At 43.1% G+C, this 21,662-nt stretch overlaps 1 long non-coding RNA gene across 1 annotated transcript in view; it reads right to left on the reverse strand.

Moving 5' to 3' along the window:
• Nucleotides 1–4,609: 4,609 nt before the first annotated feature.
• Nucleotides 4,610–21,662, reverse strand: part of LOC143934029 (uncharacterized) — a 54,043-nt gene continuing 36,990 nt past the window's right edge. The window contains exons 3-4 of the long non-coding RNA XR_013263195.1: nucleotides 8,768–8,856; nucleotides 4,610–4,853 (exon numbers count right to left, since the gene is read on the reverse strand). This is a non-coding gene — a long non-coding RNA (uncharacterized LOC143934029). The remainder of the gene's footprint in view (nucleotides 4,854–8,767; nucleotides 8,857–21,662) is intronic.

A 21,662-nucleotide genomic window follows, 5' to 3' on the forward strand; every position in this document is an offset into this window, starting at 1 on the left:
TTTTCAAAATGGGTCCAGTAATTGGAGTCTATGGAAAACTATAATGGTTTTGATAGATGCTGTTTATAATCTGACCTTTCTTATGGTTTGTACATAATCATTGTACAAATAAAAATGTAACTCAGGGCACTTTCATGTTGCACTGAAAAAAGTGTAGTGGACCAAACCAAGAAAACACTTGCTTTGCACTTGCAATTGGTTTCTCGCTATTTAGTTGTATACTCCTCAAAGTAGCGAATTACCTGTCTGAACCCTTTATGAAACCGGCCTCACATTTGCCATCTGCTGACTGTAAGTGGTACTGTAAATCTAAATTATTCACGTGCATTTATAAATATTTACCTGACTAAAAAGATTAAGCACTTCACAACCGCCCACTACACATTTACTGCGGCAGGGCGGGCATTCTGCGCCAGATCACATACCTAGTATGTGATCTCATATATTCAGGTCTGGCGCCAGTGACCCACTTCTGCTGTGATCAAGACTAGATGTCTGCCGGCACCCACCGATTGTTTAGTACACAGGCAGAACAACAATCTGCTATGAAAACAAGGCAGACCGCCTTTCTGTCAGTAGGGAAGACATTGATCCCGTGTTTCTGCTAAGCAGGATCACAGATAGTTTCATAGTTAGTAAGGTTGAATAAAGACACCAGTCCATCCAGTTCAACCTGAGTGAGTGTCTACCCCTATCCCTGTACATTGCACACTCACATTGGTCCCTACCCTCAAGGAGCCCACAATCCAAGGTCCCCATTCATATACTAAGGCCAATTTTGGTCAGAGGCCAATTAACCTACCTGCATGTCTTTGGAGTGTGGGAGGAAACCGGAGTACCCGGAGGAAACCCACGCAGGCACAGGGAGAACATGCAAACTCCAGGCAGGTAGTGTCGTGGTTGGGATTTGAACCAGCGACCCTTTTTACTGCTAGGTGAGAGTGCTAACCACTACACCACTGTGCCGCCCACAGATCTATGCCTTCCCTTAGTAGAAGCACCTCCTTCAAAGTTAGTAAGCACAACCTAGGCATACATTTAACCCTTTGATCGCCCCTGATGGTAACCCCTTCCCTGCAAGTGTCATTAGTACAGTACAGTATTAGTATTAGTACAGTGCATATTTCTTAGCACTGATCACTGTATTATTGTCACTGGTCCCCAAAGAGTTTCAAAAGTGTCAGGTGTCCGACCGCAATATCTCAGTCTTGCTATCCCAATCCCAATAAGCGTGTATTGATTGGTTTGCGCAAAAGTTATATTGTCTACAAATTATGGGGTAATTTTATTTTATTTTATTTATTTATTTATTTTTCTACTAGTAATGGTGACAATGATGTTGAAAAAAAAAATAAAAAAATACCCCATAGTTTGTAGACAATAAAACTTTTGCGCAAACCAATCAATATACGCTTATTGGGATTTTTTTTAATCAAAAATATGTAGCAGGATATATATTGGCCTAAATTGATGAAGATTTTTTTTTCCTTTTTTTATTGGATGTGTTTTATAGCAGAAAGTAGAAAACCTTAGATTTTTTTTTCAAAATTTGCTTTTTTTTGCTTATAGCACAAAAAATAAAAAATGCAGAGGTAATCAAATACCACCAAAAGAAAGGACATACTGGTAAATGTTATTTGTGTACAGTGTCGCATGACCGCGCAGTTGTCAGTTAAAGTAACGCAGTGCCATATTGCAAAAAATTGCCTGGTCATGAAGGGGGTAAAAATTTCCGAAGTTGAAGTGGTTAACAAGATAAAGAAGATTTGGAAAAAAAATTCAAAAAAATGTTCACAGGCCCAATCCTAATACAAACATTAAGAAAATATACAAGTAAATATACTATTAATATAATATACTTATAAATAATATAGTATAAAAAACGAACATAAGATGGAAAAGTACAATTTTACTGAATGTACATTATTGTATTCTATGGATGGACAGAAAAATGAACAGAAAAATTCTCTGCTTTTGGGAAATTTGCGTAGCTAATGCTCACTTGGCTAAAAAAACATTTGTTTACCCCAACTATTTTCTTTTATAGTAAACCCTATATTTTTAAAAAAAGGAAATTTTAATCACACTCTTCTGATATTAAAATGTATCCATATGAGTGAAAAGTGTCCCGTAAAGGCACAACGCTGAGATGAGGCAGACAATGTACTTACACAGCTCTGGTTCTTCCAGTCTGATGGATTAAAGGCCTTGCACTGCTCATTTTGCTGCATTTTCATTCCTAGCGGATTTCCTTTACTCAAAATGAAATTGTTTGAATGATTACTAAAAGGATCTCTGCTCTAGAGACGGGGATTTATAATTTAGAAAACTTGACAATATTTCAGTCAAAGACATCCCCATCTGGCCGTGTATAGGTTTAATAATATTCTTTTGGAGCATTTGAAAGGATGATACAGTTTCTTCTGTTGTTTTTCATAAATTAGGATAAAAGGGGATTGAATGTGTCGGAAATATACACTGCAGTAGCAACAGGGTTGAAGCAACACGGACTGAAGTGAGATGGATTTGCCTGCTTGAAGAAGTGTTTCTCGTTCAAGAGTTTCAATTGAGTGAACCTGTTTAATAATAGGAGAAAGAACTTTATTTCATACAAGGAGATATTTTATACTTTTCCTGTTTTCAGCAGGGTAGAGCCAAACTCTTTCAGAGTTCTAAGGAAATATGTGAAATAGTGCCACATAAAAATGTGCTTCTTATCAGGCATTTGTCAATACAAAAAGTGTCCTCGTAATATTTTCTCTCACCCCCAGTACCTGTAATGCCGCGTACACACGACCAGACTTTCCGGCAGAAAAGGTCCGACTGACTTCCGACTGAATGGACTTGCCCACACACACAATCACAACAAAGTCCGTTTGTTTCAAACGCAATGATGTACGATGGAACTAGAAAAGAAAATTCAATAGCCAGTAGCCAATAGCTGCTCTTGCGTCAGAACAGCATACAGACGAACGGTTTTCCCAATAGAAATTGATTCCGTTAGAAAGATGTTCTATTTCTAGGTCCGTCTGAATTTTTGAAGAAAAAAGTCAGATGAAGCCCACACACGATCGGAATATCCGACTAAATGATTCCGTTGGACCTTTTCTGCTGATAAGTCCGGTCGTGTGTACGCGGCATTACAACACCAGGACAAATAGAGAGGCTAAAACTTCCCAACATAGACAGTAGTATAAATATGCCAGGGGTTTTAACATTTCTTGAATTTATTGTGTCTGTTTGGAAGCAAAGGTCTCTCTGCAGAGGTCTGCCACACTCCCTACGAAAAAAGGAAAGCAAGAGCAGTGTTCAGCAGTGTTCATGAGTTTTGCTGATTGCAGAACTATAGGTCTTAAAAATTATTTTAGCTCTGAAAGATTTATCTCCCTTCATGACAAGGCCATTTTCGCTGTATCCATATAAAATGTATGTCCTTTTTTCCCCACAAATAGAGCTTTCTTTTGATCACCTCTGTGGTTTTTACATAGCAGGTAAGGTTGAATAAAGACAATAGTCCATCCAGTTTAACCTGTGTAGGTGTATGTATGTTAGTGTTAATAATCATTTCCCATATCCCTGTATGCGTTCTTAAAGAGACAAGTCCAAGAGTCTTTTAGAAATATCAATACTCCCCACTGACACCCCTAAATGTGGAAGACAATTCCACATCCTTATCACCCTTTCTCCACATTAAACCTCATTTGCCATGTAGTTGTCCACCCCATTATTTTATTCAGGTCTTTTATGTACAATTTCTATATCATGATGTAAAGTTATTGCCCTGCTTATCTTTGTGTCATCCACAAAAACTGAGATTGAGCTATTTATCTCATCCTCTATATAATTTATGAATAATTTAAACAGAATTGGTCCCAAGACAGAGCCTTGGGGTATCCCACTTACCACTTCGGACCAGTCACCACCCTTTGGACACACCCCTGTAACCAGTTTTCTATCCAAGAACAAACCTTATGGCCCATGCCTGCAGACCTCAGCTTGTAGATTAAGCGTTTATGGGAAACTGTATTGAACGCTTTTGTAAAATTCCATATCATCATCCCCTCCAATAATTGACCTTCTTTTGGTGTTAGGCGGACTGGCTTGTAGTTTCCAGGAATATGTATCTTCCTTTTTTTAATATTGGTACCACATTTGCTTTTCTCCAACCAGCTGGTACAATTCCTGTCAGTATGCTGTCCACAAAGATTAGGAATAATGGTCTAGCTATAACCCAGCTGTGTTCTTTGGGGACTCGTGGGTGTAAGCCCTCTGTTCCTTGTGATTTATTTGTGATATGCTTATCTAGTCTTTTCTTGGCCACTATTAGCCACAAGGGTACGTCCTGTGAGGTGTTACTAACAATACTGTCATAGTGGGTATACCCATCCCTTTCCTGTGTAAAAAGTCATAAAAATCTAAAAATTGGAGGTATTCAATATATTCCGCTGTGTATAGCCAACATCCCAAAGTTAGAAAATATCCAAAGTTTTCTCCTCAAATGGGCGGGACTTTATAGGCATGTTTACTGTGAGACAAATAATTGTAAAAAAGTATAAAGTATTTTTATTTTAACAATGCATCAAAAAAGAAAGAAAAATAATAATAGGTATTCAAAACATAGAACGTTGTTTCCTTCATACAATCATGTTATTTAAAACAATGTGTACATATTATCTTTCTGAAGGCATAGTGTTCTCGAACTGAATCATAATGAACACACGCATTCAAAAATACATATATGGAACAGATGGATAAATGATGTGCATTCGATGTAGCCTACGCGTTATGGACTCTTACTATACTCCTTCTTCAGGGATAATTCGTTATGCACATTTATTTTTGAAAAAAGCAATCTAGAAAATAAAAGAAGAGACACATGTATACACATTACCAATGCAGAGGGGGAGGGGAAAAAAAGGGAGGAAGAAAGAGGGCGAGGCATGCATGCATTGCAATAATACTTACATGTACATCTAAAACACCAAATTTAAACCATGCGAGAAGCCGGCTGATGACAGCAATTGAGCAAAAATGATTGCGACTCGGGATACATAAACAGTAAAAAATATGAAAATTAATGAAGAAAAGAGAAAACAGTTTGCTGTGAGGGGTGGATGGGTCAGAGGGTCCCCCTAGATGTGAATCGGGACCGCGTTAGCAGATAGCTGGGAATAGGGATGAGCCGAACACCCCCCTGTTCGGTTCGCACCAGAACCTGCGAACAGACCTAAACTTCGTGTGAACTTTAGAACCCTATTAAAGTCTATGGGACTCGAACATTCACAATCTAAAGTGCTCATTTTAAAGGGTAATATGCAAGTTACTGAAAGTAAAGCAAGTTAAAAAGTGTTTGGGGACCTGGGTCCTGCCCCAGGGGACATGGATCAATGCAAAAAAAAGTTTTAAAAACTGCAGTTTTTTTCAGGAGCAGTGATTTTAATAATGATTAAAGTGAAACAATAAAAGTGTAATATTCCTTTAAATTTCGTAGCTGGGGGTATCTATAGTATGCCTGTGAAGGGGCGCATGTTTCTGGTGCTTAGAACTGTCCCTGCACAAAGTGTCATTTGTGCAGGAAAAAAAGTCTTTTAAAATCACTTGCGGCAGTATATTGTCAGGTCCCGTAATACAGAGAACACTCAATGAGTGTTCTCTGTATTAGCCGACAATTCATTCATTCATTGATAAAAAAGAAAAAAAAAGCATGGGGGTTCCCCTAAATTCAATTACCAGGCCCTTCAGGTCTGATATGGATATTAAGGGGAACCCTGCATCAAATTTTTTAAAAAATTGACGTGGTGGTCCCCCTAAACATCCATATCAGACCCTTTATCCGAGCACGCAACCTGGCAGGCCACAGGAAAAGAGGGGGGGGACGAAAGAGTGGCCCCCCTCCCTCCTGAACCGTACCAGGCCACATACCCTCAACATTGGGAGGATGCTTTGGGGGTCTGTGACCCCTCAAAGCACCTTGTCCCCATGTTGATGAGGACAAGGGCCTCATCCTCACAACCCTGGCCGGTGGTTGTGAGGGTCTGCGGGCGGGGGGCTTATCAGAATCTGGAAGCCCCCTTTAACAAGGGGAACCCCAGATCCCGCCCCCCCCTGTTTGAAATGGTAAGGGGGTACAAAAGTACCCCTACCATTTCACAAAGAAAGTGTCAAAATGGTTAAATAAGACAAACACACTTTTGAAAAATTCCTTTATTAAAAAAATAAAATAAAAAAAGATTCCAGCGGTGCTAATCCACTCTTGCTATCCAGCGACGAATCTCCGGCGACTGGTCCAGCGATGGATGATCATATCCAGCGACGGGGGATCTCTCAGTCCAGCGCTGTCCATGCATCCGTCTTCTGTCTCCATTGCGGAGACACTGCGGAGATCCCAGCGCTGACGTTTCTTATATTAGGAGGGCGGGGCCACCCGTCTCCTGACCCCGCCCCTCTGACGCTGGAGAGGGAAGCCAGGGGTTCCCCAGTGACGTGTGGGTGACCCCGCCCCCTCTGATGTAACGCAGGTTTCCGTTACATCAGAGGGGGCGGGGTCACCCATACGTCACTGGGGAACCCCTGGCTCCCTTCACCAGCGTCAGAGGGGGCGGGGTCAGGTGATGGGTGGCCCCGCCCTCCTAATATAAGAAACGTCAGTGCTGGGATCTCTGCAGTGTCTCCGGAGTGGAGACAGAAGACGGATGTATGGACAGCGCTGGACTGAGAGATCCCCCTCGCTGGATATGATCATCCATCGCTGGACCCCGGAGATTCGTCACTGGATAGCAAGAGTGGATTAGCACCGCTAGAATCTTTTTTAATTTTTTTTATTTTTTAATAAAGGAATTTTTCAAAAGTGTATTTGTCTTATTTAACAATTTTTACACTTTCTTTGTGAAATGGTAGGGGTACTTTTGTACCCCCTTACCATTTCAAACAGGGGGGGCCGGGATCTGGGGGTCCCCTTGTTAAAGGGGGCTTCCAGATTCTGATAAGCCCCCCGCCCGCAGACCCTCACAACCACCGGCCAGGGTTGTGAGGATGAGACCCTTGTCCTAATCAACATGGGGACAAGGTGCTTTGAGGGGTCACAGACCCCCAAAGCATCCTCCCAATGTTAAGGGTATGTGGCCTGGTACGGTTCAGGAGGGGGGGGTTGGCGCTCTCTCGCCCCCCCTCTTTTCCTGCGGCCTGCCAGGTTGTGTGCTCGGATAAAGGGTCTGATATTGATTTTTAGGGGGACCCCACGTCAATTTTTTTTTTTTATTTGACACGGGGTTCCCCTTAATATCCATGTCAGACCTGAAGGGCCTGGTAATTGAATTTAGGGGAACCCCCATGCTTTTTTTTTTTTATCAATGAATGAATGGTCAACTAATACAGAGAACACTCATTGAGTATTGCGGGACCCGACAATATAGCCGCAAGTGATTTTAAAAGACTTTTTTTCCTGCACAAATGACACTTTGTGCAGGGACAGTTTTAAGCACCAGAAACATGCGCCCCTTCACAGGCATACTATAGATACCCCCCAGCTACGAAATTTAAAAGAATATTACACTTTTATTGTTTCACTTTAATCATTATTAAAATCACTGCTCCTGAAAAAACGGCCGTTTTTAAAACTTTTTTTTGCATTGATCCATGTCCCCTGGGGCAGGATCCGGGTCCCCAAACACTTTTTAGGACAGTAACCTGCATATTACCCTTTAAAATTAGCCCAAATTGTTCGCTGAACAGGCGAACAGGCGAACAGGCGAACTCAAAGCTCATCCCTAGCTGGGAATAAGGAAAAAGAGGGATATATGTATGAATAAAATATTCCACTACATCTAATATATAAATTATGTCCTAATTTTGATGTATAAACTATTGTAAAAATCTCAAAAAAAAAAGGGGAGAAAAGAAAATACCTTTAAAGTGGTACTGTGTATCAAAAAGACGGAGGTCATCATATAGAGGGGCACATACACTGAGAAGGGGTTTGAAAACTTCTCAAAATGCTGAATGAGTAATCCAGCGAGTTTGCAGATTCAAAAAATGGATAAACCACCAACGCAGTAGGATAATGTGCTTATCACAGAAGAGTCTCCCATCTGTAAGAGACAGATCAAATGTTCTTAGTAAAACATGAAGGCCAAATCAATAATGGTCTTATAATCAATATTGACACATAAGGATTTCCAAACAAGAAAAAAAATATATTCATTTATGTTGTCTTTACCTCAGTCCATACCGCCAATATGTTGCCCCATCACAGACCACGCACTGTGAATGACTAGATTACCTACTCTTTTATATGGTTCAAAACAGCCAAATTTCCTCCTCCCAGCAGGTGCAAGTGATGATAATCACCTGCACCTACCTATTCTGCTACACAGAAGCCCCCGAGTGCGTGGCGCACAGCGCCACCCCCTACCCATACCCAAAATGGCATAGTGAGAGGAGTCATCATGCGTCACACTCCCACCGACATGCATGCGCAGTAGGCCTCCAATATACCGATGACAGCAGTAGGGAGGCAGGACAATGGATGGACCACATCCCCCATACTGCATAGCATCAACACAACAGGCCGACAGCTACGCTCTCATGCCTGCTACTCTGACACAGCGTCAGCGCAACAAGCTGACAGATAAATCATTGTGCATATATGATAGCAATTGGGCATGGCTGGAAACCCGGCAAATCAAACACCAGGCCAACACATGTCCAAAAAGCAAGCGAACCACAAAAAAGGCCAAACAGGCATAAAATAACATAGATCGGCACTCACTGCCATATCCATATTTCTGTATCCAGAATGGCCTACACATGCCGGGGTCGTACCAAGGATGGACCCAACGGCTCCAAAAAATTCCTACCCTGGAGACAAGAAAAAAAAAGGGTAATTGATAAAAAATCCAATTATTCAATAAATAAACCATTGTATCCACAAAAATGAATTGCAAAAAACTAGGCATCTCAGACACATACAGTACGTGCATGCATGCCCAGCCTTCGAACTCCATAAAAATAAATAAATAAAAATAAAAATAAAAAACAAATATGCAAAACTATACATTTTTTATAAAGTACATATATGGAAAAGTACATTTGATATTTACGTATCTACTTTTCCTTTTTCTTTTTCAAATATTTTATTGAATATAATGCAATAAAAAGAGTCATACAATAGATTTATAGTTAAGTATAATGTATAAAAGTGTGAAATGAGGCTTCTCAGAATATTAACAGGAGGTGAATACTATAATAACAGTCATGTAATTTGGGATATATTAGTTTAACACATTTTAGCTAAAGATAAACATGTATAAAGTTTAATAACTGGATTAGATACATAGTAAAAATTGTAGTTTCAAAGTTTAGGGTTGGAGGAGATTTGGTATAATATAGGGTAAAAGAAAGGTTGTTACCAGGAAGGTATAGAGAGGTAAGTAGATAATTCAGGGCCAAGATCCAACCATGTGGCTTGGTTATTCCCTGAATAAAAGATACTTAATTAAACCATCCCTAAAATCTCCTCTATAGTAATAACATTAGGAAATATATAACTCATTAATTTAGCTTGTACATCTATATATAGTAAAAGGAGAGGGTGTGGGGAAAGCAAGGGTGGGGGAAGCATATATAAGGGTTGTGGAGGGAGGAGACCACTCCAAAAGAAAATGGTATGTTAATAAATTCTACATGTAACATAGGGGGTAAGATATATGTTTGATTAGTTGTTTCATGAGAATATAAGAGATTGGTCTAGACCATGTGGTAAGTAGTGTTCAATCCAAGGAAGCCATAATGATTTGAACATGGGAACTTTATCTAGTACGGTTGCCTCTATTTTAGCGTGAATCATGGCTTGCGTTACTCTATGTTTGAATGATACCATGCATAAAGTGGGTGTTTTCCAGGCTTTTTCAATATTTTGTTTGGCAGCCGTGGTTATCGGGCAGCCGTGGTTATCGATAATAGAAGTTTAAATTGGTGGTGAGTTAAAGTTTGAGGTTTATTATTCAGGAGTGCTACCGCAGGGTCTGGTTCTACTGCGGTTTTGAAAATGATAGAAAGAATTTTGAATATTTCTGACCAAAAAGCTCTGACTATGGGACAATCCCACCAAATGTGTAAGTGTGTGCCTAAGTCAGCACATCCTCGAAAGCAGTTAGCTGGGTATTGCGGGAGGAATTTTGAAATCCTAGCAGGTACTAAGTACCATCTAGAAAGCACCTTATAGTTAGTTTCTGAAGCTACTATATTCGGGGAGGCCGATCTATTAGCCTGCCATATGTGAGTCCAGTTTAGTTTGTCTGGTTGAAGATTTAAATCATTTTCCCATTTAGATGTATAGGTTGGAGGGGAAGAGGTTGTATGCAATAATAGTTGGTTGTACAGATTTGAAATGAGCCCTCGTTTGTGAGGATCAGATTTGCAAGCTTGTTCAAAGAAAGTGAAGCTTGGGGTAGATGGATTTGAAGGAGTGTTTTGGATTAGAAATTGTTTTATTTGTAAGTATCTAAATGTTTCTTTTTGAGGTATAGCATGTGTTTTTTGTAATGCAGCAAAAGGGGTAATAGAAGAGGATTCATAAAAGTGATGAGAACGGGTTAATTCTGCATTTGACCAAGTAAGGAAAGATGATGGAGAAGTCCAGGCAGGATAGAAAGATGGGTTATTAAGGAAGGAAAGAAGGGGGTTATGTTTGGATTGGAGACCAAAACGAGCTCTTAGTCTGTCCCAAATTGAAAGGCTATGCTTAGTAATAGGGTTAGTAATTGCTCGGCGTTGTGCTGGTGGGAGCCAAAGAAGGTTTGCAGTTGATAAAGGATCACATTCTACTGATTCAATTATAACCCAAAGGGGAATTTCTTTTGTAGCGTGGTATTTAGGTAACATGGCTAATTGGGCAGCATAATAATATTTAGAGAAATTAGGAACGCTCAATCCACCACCAATACGAGGAGTGTGAAGGGTAGATTGTGGGAGGCGGGGCTTAAGTTTTCCCCAAATTAATTGGGAAACTTTCCTCTGTAATATGCGTAAGAAATATGCTGGAACCTGTATTGGAAGCACTCTGAAGAGATATAGGATCTTAGGAAGTATTGTCATCTTAATTACAGAAATTCTACCCATCCATGCCAATGGGAGAGGACCAGGTTTTCATTAATGTTGAGAGGTGAGTTAGCATGGAGGGGTAGTTTGCCGAATATAGATTAGTTGGGTTAGCTGTAAATATAATTCCAAGATAAGTAATTTGTGTTGATGACCATGTGAATGGGAGGGAGTCTTGCAATTGCGCCTGCAAGTCAGGTGGAATAGAAATGTTTAAGGCTTTGGACTTATGAGTATTTATTTTGAGTCCTGATATTGATTCAAATTTGGTTAGGATATCTATAAGATTTGGGGCTGAGGTAAGTGGTAAAGTTAGGAAAATAAGAACGTCGTCAGCAAACATACATAGTTTTTTGCTGATAACCTCCTAGTTCGAGGCCTTTAATATTTATATTGGAGCGTATAAGCTGTGCGAGAGGTTCGATTGCCAAAGCAAATATAAGAGGGGAAAGGGGGCATCCTTGTCTGGTTCCTCTCTCAATGGCAAAGGATTTGGAACGGTATCCAGAATATGAAACATATGCTTTTGGGTTTTGATACAGAGAAGAGATCCAACCTCTAAATTGTGTTCCGAATCCCCATCGGATTAGGATGGAGTTGAGATAGGACCAAGAAATAGAATCAAATGCCTTTCTTATGTCTATTGAGAGGAAGCAGGTAGGGGGGCGTGGCTTGGAGCCGAGACGAAATGGATGCCTAAGAGCTGAGCTCCGTCCGCTGGTTCCCAACATCCATTAGCTGCAGAGACCATCCGCGCCTAAAACATGGGGAAACCGAGAGGTAACGAGCCACAGTCTCGCTCGAGATCCCCGCGGGGCCCCAACGTACGATCCGGCCGCAATATCCCAGAGATCTTCCGAGGCCGCACACGCGAGGCCGAGGCCCCGCTCCAGGCCTGCATGGAGTCACGCGAATCCAGCCGGAGCCCGTCGGCAGACAGTGTATCACGGAGGACGCCGAGCCCACAACACTCTCGCCCCCTAACCATGGAGGATCTCAGGTCAGTTGCCTCTGACATTAAGAACTCCTTTGCTACTGCCATCTCGGAGCTAAGAAGAGACATCCACTCCATCCACACATGGATGTCAGGCCTGGAGGAAACAGTCTCCCGCCATGACACAGCCATACATCATCTGCAACAGACGTCCCACCAGTATAACACTCAGTTAAGGGACTTACACAGATATACAGAAGACCTTGATAACAGGGGCCGTCGCCATAACATTCGGGTGAGAGGGATCCCCGAAACCGTTGACCAGGCCCTCCTATCACAGACCACCATTCACATTTTCAATGATCTTTTGGGCAGGCCACCGGAGACACCAATCGAATGTGACAGACTTCACAGGGCTCTCAAACCCAGAAGCAGAGACACTGACCCCCCCAGAGATGTGATCTGCCACATTGTGAGCTTCAAACTGAAGGAAGACATCCTTAGAAAGTCCAGAGACCGACGCAATCTCCTCTTCCAAGGATCAGAAATAAAAATCTTTCAGGATCTGTCCCCGATAACCCTGCAAAACAGAAGAGATCTGCGCCCCTTACTGGATATGCTGCGCCGCAAGGAAATCCAGTATAGATGGAAATTTCCATTTTGCCTATCTGCGACAGTAGCGGGTCGCACAGCAAACCTGAGGGTACCAGAAGATCTGAGAAGCTTCTGTAACACCTTACAAATACTGTTTGTGGAACTCCCGGACTGATACAAGATCTTCCGCATTCCTCACCTCCAGAGATCCAGCTCTATGGATGCGATTCCTGAACGGGACGATTTCCACATCAGAAGAAGGAGATCCTCTTCGCCGAATCTACAGTCGCAGAGAGGACAGAGAGAAAGAGCGACCGTTAGCCCACAGGCGTGCCAGGCCTGACAGCTCCTGAATTGATCCCAAGACTGATTTCCTGCTTTGAGCTCACCCCCCACTGGCTATAATCCAGGCGGACATCTGCGGTCCCAGACATTTCTTTCCCCCCCCCCCTTTTTTTTTTTTTTTTTTTTGCTTTGCCGTCCACAGTCTTCAGATTACTGGAACAAGGCTTTTATCCTTACCTGTGTAGCTGCTCATTGCTAAGTTTGCTTTCCGGTCTCCATTCACGGCTCAGATACTTTGTTCCGTTTAGGGGACCTACAAACCACCTTATCAACACTTATCGAGGTGCTACGCACCCTCCAAACCTTCCCCTATCTTAGACTCCAGAATCCTGCTCCTTGCCCCACCCTCCAATCTCCCTTCCCTCCCCCCCCCCCTTTTTTTTTTTCCTCTTTTCTTTTTCTTCGCTGAGCCTTGAATGGAGCCGCGCAGATTTCTATACAACCTAGGTAATTGTTTGTTTACTTCTCAACATGGGGACCGGAGGGCACCTACAGTGAGAGACTCTGTCCGCAGCTGCCACTCTACTCACCGCCCCCCCCTCCCCTCACCCCTTTCTGTTCTCTCTCTCCTAGGACCCAGGGCACGCAGCTGACTCCCTCTGACAAGTTCCACTGCACGTCCTAAATAACTGCCTCCGCTAAACTGACCTGGACCTGCCCACTCCCCCCTTCCTGCCCCCTGTTATGAGACCATGGGAAGCACTCCTGACAGCTGGTACTACATTCATGCCCCTATACCAGATGACCAGCAACTCCCACGACAATTAGCTCACATTGCTGGTAGACATGCTTCCTCCGACCAGATGTCATCCGCCTACGAACCAGCCACGGCCCAATTGACTTCTCCTGGCTGGCTGAGCCCGACATACCTGCTTTCTAAGACTCTCGCATTGGTAACGTGACGGGTGTCCTAGATATCTCTTCTGACGCTTATCCTAGCCCCCTTGACAGAGTGAGCGCCCACCTAGCAGAACGTTTCCTGCATTCTCCTCGATAGATGTTTTGGTCTCAGAGCTCATTCCTCTTTTTTTCTTTTTTTTTTTTTTTTCTTAAGGCCCCACTATCCGTGGGAAAGTCTGCTCAGTTTACTATTTAGCGGTGAGCCCCTGTGTCTCCCTCTGACCTTCTGAGTATACTTCAGGAGAACTAGGCATGTCAGGAATAAGTTGTTTTGTTATTGTTCTACCTGTTTCAATGCTCTTTCTCCTCCCAATGTATACCATTATTGATTGTGTGCTCATGTCTATTTCAGTATGGCTGCAAGATCCCTGTTTAACTTGTTCCACATCCCTCATGTTCTACTCCGAATAGGCATCTCTGCAACAACACCCAACAGTCTTTTTTTTTTTTTTTTTGGGACCTGGCGGACTGGACACTACATAGACCTACACCGGACTACCCTCCACGCCTCCACACGGCGGTAGAGTACATCGACCGTCGACCCTACCCGGACCTCACGACCTCCTTCTAGGGTAAGGTAGCAGTGCTACAATACCTCCCGGACTTTTTACCACCCTCTCCTTTTCTTCTACCCCTCTACATCCCTCTTCTTCCCACCCCCATCCCCTTTCACCCTCTCTCCCCCCTTCCTGCCTTCTCCCCTCTCCTCCCTTTTTCTTCCTACTCCATCTATCCTTCTCTTTGGCCTCCATCGCGGCACCCACCCCCCGTACAGCTCAAGTTCTCCATAGAACTCCTAGTTCCCAGCTGTTCACCCCACCCTAACACAAGCCCCGGCTCAGTCTCGCTGACTCATAGCCCTGCTGGTTACCGCCCCTCCACACTTTATCAATTATGCCGTCTTTACACCCAAGATCAGTAGCCATGACCCTTAAGATTGTCTCTCAAAACGTAAAAGGCCTTAATGTACCCGAGAAACGTAGCCAAATATTGAATCTGATGTCTAAACTTAGAGCCGACATCATATTTCTACAAGAAACTCACTTCTGTTCCAACAAGCTTCCCAATCTCTCGAATCTAAAATATCCCACTGCATACCACGCCACCAATCCTCTAGCTAAGACGAAAGGAGTCTCGATTTTAATCTCTAAGACTACACCCTGGCAACTCTCTGAGTCCTTGATTGACCCTGAGGGGCGTTACATCTTTTTAAAAGGGATGATCCACAACAGACCGGTCACTCTTGCGAATGTTTACAGTCCCAACACGGCCCAAGTAAGTTTTTTCCGCTCTGTGGTAGATGCCCTAGCTGGCTTTAAATCGGGAATGACTGTCCTTGGGGGCGATTTCAATGTCGCTCTTCAACCCCTGCTTGACTCTTCCTCAGGATGCTCCTCCCTCCCTTACAGATCCCTTAGACAAATCCGCTCACAACTACAATTTCTATCCCTTCACGATTCGTGGCGTACCTTACATCCCAATGAAAAAGATTTTACTTTCTACTCCACGCCCCATGCTCGGTACTCCAGACTAGACTACCTATTTCTCTCCCAAGACGACCTGTCCATGCTAAAAGCCGCCACTATCGAACCACTCTACATATCGGATCATCACCCAACCTCGCTGACCCTCGAGCTTCCCGAAAGAAGGATCTCCACGAGGACTTGGCGTCTAGATGCCTCCCTGCTTACCTCAGAAACTGATCTCAACTACATTCGCACTAGTCTGACCGATTACTTTAGGGAAAACGACACTCCAGACGTTTCTCCTATTGCAATTTGGGAAGCACATAAATGCACCATTCGCGGAAAATTCCTCGAACTAGCCGCCATTAGGAAAAAAGCTCACCAATTCAAATTGACAGAACTAACAAATACTATTAAGCGACTAGAACGCATACATAAACAATCCCGGGCCCTGGACACCCTCCAAGAGTTAGTGGAGTCGAGAAAACAGTTCCTTGATATTCTCAACCGCAACATACGGCGCAAATTCGTCCTCACCCAAAAACTATTCTATGAACATGGAAACAAATGCGGTAGACTTTTAGCTAGAGCCATCCAAGCCAAGCAAGCCACCACAAGCGTCCACTCCATTAATGACCATCTGGGCACTTCGCACACATCTACGCCAGACATAGCGGAACAATTTGAACAATATTATAGGGGACTTTATAACTTGCCCCAGCAGCCCCCCTCCTCTAGCACCCAGGTACGTAGAGAGCAACTGATCTCTCAGTTCCTGCACAATCACTACCCGATCGCATTACCTAGAGACACCTTACAAACCTTAGATGCCCCTATCTCTAAAGAAGAACTTACCCTGGCAATAAAGCAGCTAAAACCGGGTAAGAGTCCGGGCCCGGACGGCTTATCGGCCCCATATTATAAAATCTTTGCTGAAACTCTGTCTGCCCCATTCTTGAAAGCATTCAATTCCCTCTCGGACACCCCAATCCCATTTCACAGGCTACTTGAAGCCCACATAACGGTCATCCCGAAACAGGGTAAGGATCCCACCTCCGTCACCAGCTATAGGCCAATCTCGTTGCTTAACGTTGACTTGAAACTATTCGCAAAAGTCCTCGCAAATAGGCTCTTACCTCTACTCCCTCTGACAATAGGTAAATATCAAGTAGGATTTGTCCCTGGCAGAGAGGCCAGGGACAACACCATAAAGGCTATCCATATAAACCATTGGCTTTCCACACATAAGAAAAAAGGTTTTTTCCTCTCCCTAGACGCAGAAAAGGCGTTTGACAGGTTGGCCTGGGATTACTTGGGAGCGGTTTTACGCCACTTAGGTCTACCAGACAGAATCTATAACCTGATCATGGCCCTCTATACAACTCCATCTGCCAGGATCAGAGTTAACGGCCACCTCTCAGACGTTTTCCCCATTAGAAATGGAACCAGACAGGGATGCCCGCTTTCCCCGATTCTCTTCATCCTCACCCTAGAACCCCTCCTAAGATGCATACAAACAAATGAGAACATAAAGGGTGTACAAATAGCAGACGAGATCTACAAAATAGCTGCTTTCGCAGATGACATCCTCCTGTTCCTTGATGACCCACTCACCTCTATCCCCAACCTTCTTAAAGACTTCGAACTCTTCGGCCGCCTATCTAATCTGAAAATCAATTTCTCCAAGTCCACTGCTCTTAACGTCTCCCTTCCGACGGAACTAGTCACGCTATGTCAAAGCAACTTTCCCTTTACTTGGAAACACGATGCAATAACATATCTAGGAATTCAACTGCCCTCCCGCCTCACAGACCTATATACAAAAAACTTTATCCTACTCCTCCGCACAATTAAAGAAGACCTAAGCAAATGGGACAAGCCGCAATTTTCTTGGTTTGGTCGTGCCGCCATCCTCAAGATGAACATTTTACCTCGCGTTCTCTACCTTCTCCAAGCCATTCCTATCAAAATCCCACCTTCCTTCTTCTTAAGTATTAAAAGCGCATCTAGGTGTTTCCTATGGCGCAATAAACACCCGAGAATTAGTTTAGCTCAGCTTGTCAAACCCAGGGAGAAGGGAGGCATCGGACTCCCAGATCTCCGTGATTATGCACATGCTTGCCACTTAAGTAGAATAGTGGACTGGTCAATACACGACAAAACTAAGGACTGGGTTAAGCTAGAGGATGCGCTCTCCCACATTCCTATCAAGTTCACACCATGGATCCCCCACTCCCATATACCCAAGGCTCTAAAAGATCACCCTATAGTAGGTACTACATTGAACATCTTCAGAGATGTTTGTAAAAAATCCCATATTTCTTCCAACCCGGGCCCTCTAACCCCTTTGCGACTCAATCCTGCCTTTACCCCTGGCATGTCTAATCACTTCCTTACTCCTTTCTGGCCACACAACGATGTCCTGGCACACCAATTCTACAAGGATGGTACCCTTCTTGACTACGATACCCTCCCAACCGGTCCGACCGGAGCCCGCTTGCCCCTCTGGACTTACTTTCAGATCCGACATTTTCTTAAAGCGACAAACCGCACAGAGACAATCTCGAGACACTTGACCCCTTTCGAACAACTTTGCTCTCAATCTACGCCGCAGCAGCATCTTATCTCACAAACGCACTCATTGCTATTCACGCCAATCTCCTCGAAAGACGGTAAAGCTTGCCCCTCATGGGAAAGAGACCTACAAATCTCTTTCACAGATGCTGAGTGGGAAAGAATCCTGGTTATCGCTCATAAGGGATCCCTTAACGTTCGTGTTCAGGAGATCAACTATAAAATTATCTACAGATGGTACCGCACCCCAGACCGGCTACATAAATTCAACGCTGACGCACCAGATACTTGTTGGAGATGCAGAACTAGTCAGGGAACCTTCTTACACATTTGGTGGTCATGTCCTAGCATTCAAACTTTTTGGGCTCAGGTACACGAGATCACCTCTCAAATTACCGGCCGCCCCCTAGCATTTACCCCGGCCCAGCTTCTCCTACACCATTCCCCCACACCTGCCCACTTATATCGAAAGTCGCTGGATGTTTGTTTACTTAACGCGGCCAAACTCTGCTTACCCACCCATTGGGGCTCCCCTGATGTCCCTTCCACGTCTGAATGGCTCTCTAGAGTAGAAAAAATGGCTGAAATGGAGGAGCTGATCCAGATTGCAAAAGACACCCCCCATAAATTTGCCCGAACTTGGGATAAATGGATACAGTTCAGATCCTCAGAAAGATATAGACTCCTCATGGGGTTACCCCCCTAAACCCTTTAAATTAAGAATGGAACCCCTGATACTCCCAGCTTTGGGCACATCATTTTTTAAGGGCCCCCTCCGCCCTCCTTAAACTACTGAGAATGGTAACCAGTACCTGAAAGCTAAAGATACCCCACACAGTGCCACCTCGACTTATAAGTCGGTGTTCGCACGTCAGAGAGAGGGCGTTCGTTACGCCCTCTGGATGGCCGCGGTGGAGACCGAAGAGACCCTCCCTTATCTATCTCCCTTCTCTCACCTTCCTTCTTCTCCCTTCTCTCTCTCCCCTGCCCAGCTCCTCTTTCCCTCATACCGTTCCCCCCATCCTCCCAAAGCCCCATACCCTTTCCTGCCCATCCCCATTCTACCCCCCCTCCTCCCCTTCACCCTTGGATATCCCCTCTTTTCAGCCTACTTCTCTTCCCTTACGACCCTGACGGACTTGGTTCTTCTAGACCTGCAACACTTGACAGTTCCTACGGAACACCACATACTCCATACCCGCTTCCCTGCTCTTAAGGCCAGGGAAACACCTCCTCATGATTATATGATTACTTTCACGCTTCTGGAGATACGTGACACTATAGACATGAGCTGATATTCTTCTAACGTCCCAGGATGGACCCCTGAGGAGTCCCCTCTTAGACATCACTATGTTCCACTTTGTTCAGAGGTTGTTATGATACCGGGGATCTTCTCTGAATGTTACGGATGCCGTCATGAAGAATGCTATCCATGATTGTACTTAGAGTATGTTATTTCTTTGTCAAAAGACCTGGAATTACCTTGTTCGACTTTGCACACATTCTTTTCGCAACCTGTATTGTTATCCTCTACTTCTTTTTGAAAATAAAAATATTTATGGAAGCAGGTAGGTATACGACGGGATCTTGCTATGTGGGCTAGGAGGGTAGCACGGCGAATGTTATCACCTGCTTGTCTAGAGGGAATAAACCCTGTCTGATCTTTGTGAATGAGGAAGCCTATTATTGGATTTAGTCGGTTAGAGAGGATCTTGGCTAGAATTTTAATATCTAAATTAAGTATTGAAATCAGTCTATAATTGGACCAAGAAGTGTCATCAGTGTTCGGTTTTGGAATCATGGCTATGGATGCTAATAAGGATTCATCACGAAAGGAATGGTTTGTGAGAAGGGAGTTAAAGGCCTCTACCATAAGGGGAGATAGTATAGTAGTAAAATTTTTATAAAATATAGCTGAGAAACCATCAGGGCCTGGACGTTTGTGGATTTTCAGAGTTTTTATTGCTGTTTGGACTTCAAAATCTGAGATTGGTTTATCAAGAAGTTCTTTTTGAGCAGTCGAAAGGGAGGGGAGTTGTATAGAGGAGAGAAGGGTATCAAATTTTGCTTGGTCAAATTTATGAGTATCTCGGTATAGGTCAGTGAGTCCTTTACTAAACTTATGGATAATTTTGAGAGGGTTACTAGAATAATAATCTTTGGATAATTGGAGGCAGATCGGTTTAGGGGTATAGTTTGCCTTGCGTAGAGCTAAGGCTAAGAAAGTAGTCGGCTTATTGGCTTTCATATAAAAAGTATGTGCTGATTTTCGGAGAATCTTTTCAGCGGAGTCTGTTAAGAATAGGTCGAGTTCTAATTTGGCTTTTTCATATAATTGTGTATTTTGCTGTGAGGTTGAGTTTTGAAAATTCTCAGAGGTTTTATAAAAAGCATCATCAAGTTGTGCATGTAGTTGTTTTTGTTTTTTACGATGATATGTTGCTTGGCTAATGCAGACCCCTCTGATAGATGGTTTAAGGGATTCCCAAAGTGTCAAAGGGTTTGTATCTAAGGGATTGTTGTTAGCAAGGTAGTCTTGTATAGCATTTCTATATCTTGTCTGTATTTAGGTTTGGTTAGTAGACTGTCATTTATACACCAGGTACGGTAATTAGGTCTTGGAATTAAAGATGAAAAGGATGTCATTACAGCATCATGATCTGACCAAGAGCATGGTACAATTTGAGAGTTAAGGATAAGGGGAGAGGTACTAGTGTTTATAAGGAGAGGGTCAATTCGAGAGAATTGTTTGTGAGGATGAGAATAGTGCGTATATTGTTTCCTTATAGGGTTATGTTCACACCAAGTATCTAGTAAGGAATGCTGATTAAGAAGGTTTTGGTATGAAAGGCGCTGAGCATTTATTGGAGTCGGGGATTTGTCTAGGAATGGATATATCCCTTGATTAGAGTCTCCACAGAGCGTTAGGGTACCAGTTTTATGTGTATCCACTAGTGAGAACAAGTGAGAGAGGAAGGACAATGGATTCTTATTCGGGGCATAGTAAGAGACTATGGTAACTTCGCAGTCTAGCAAGTGGCCAGAGAGTAGTAGGTATCTTCCCTCGGGATCTTTAATTTATTTTTTATGTATAAACGGTGTGGTACAGTGAAAAGCTATTAAGACACCTCTCTGTTTGGTAGAGGCCGAGGCAGTATATGTCTAGGGGTATTGTTGACTGAAGAATTTTGGGAAGGATTGTGTTGAAAAGTGTGTTTCCTGTAAACATACCACTTGTGCTTTAAGCTTGGAAAAGTATTGGAACGCTTTAGTTCTCTTTGAGGGGGAGTTGAGTCCCTGTACATTGCGGGTTAGAATATTTAAAGTCATTTTTATAAAGAAGTGGAATATCAGGAGAGTTGTGGGTATTTGGTTAGGACAAGGAAGGGTATATGGGGTAATGTAGATAGGAAATGAAAAGTATGAGTTGAATCTGGCAGTTGAAAGGGGTATGAGAAGCTTTGGTATAGAAGAAAGGGTGGCTCCTATGTGGAGCAAGTATTCAGTGGGTGGTAAAAATCACCAACCAATGGATACTGTAGGTCCAAAGAGTATCCGATTACAGCATCGGGTACTCAAGGATCAAGTTGAATGCACAGTACGTTATGACCGGGATTATGACAGCCATTCAAAATAGTCTATACATTTGTAAACAAGCACGTTTTTAGAACTATTATATAACTATAAAATTATACTCGGTACATTAACAAAAGTACTAAAAAAATTAATAAATAAAAAAAAAAGGTGCATGA

The sequence above is a fragment of the Lithobates pipiens genome, unplaced genomic scaffold, assembly GCF_037356315.1.
Source record: "Lithobates pipiens isolate NorthernLeopardFrog02 unplaced genomic scaffold, aLitPip1_a1.2 Scaffold_27, whole genome shotgun sequence".
In the NCBI taxonomy this organism is placed as follows: domain Eukaryota; kingdom Metazoa; phylum Chordata; class Amphibia; order Anura; family Ranidae; genus Lithobates; species Lithobates pipiens.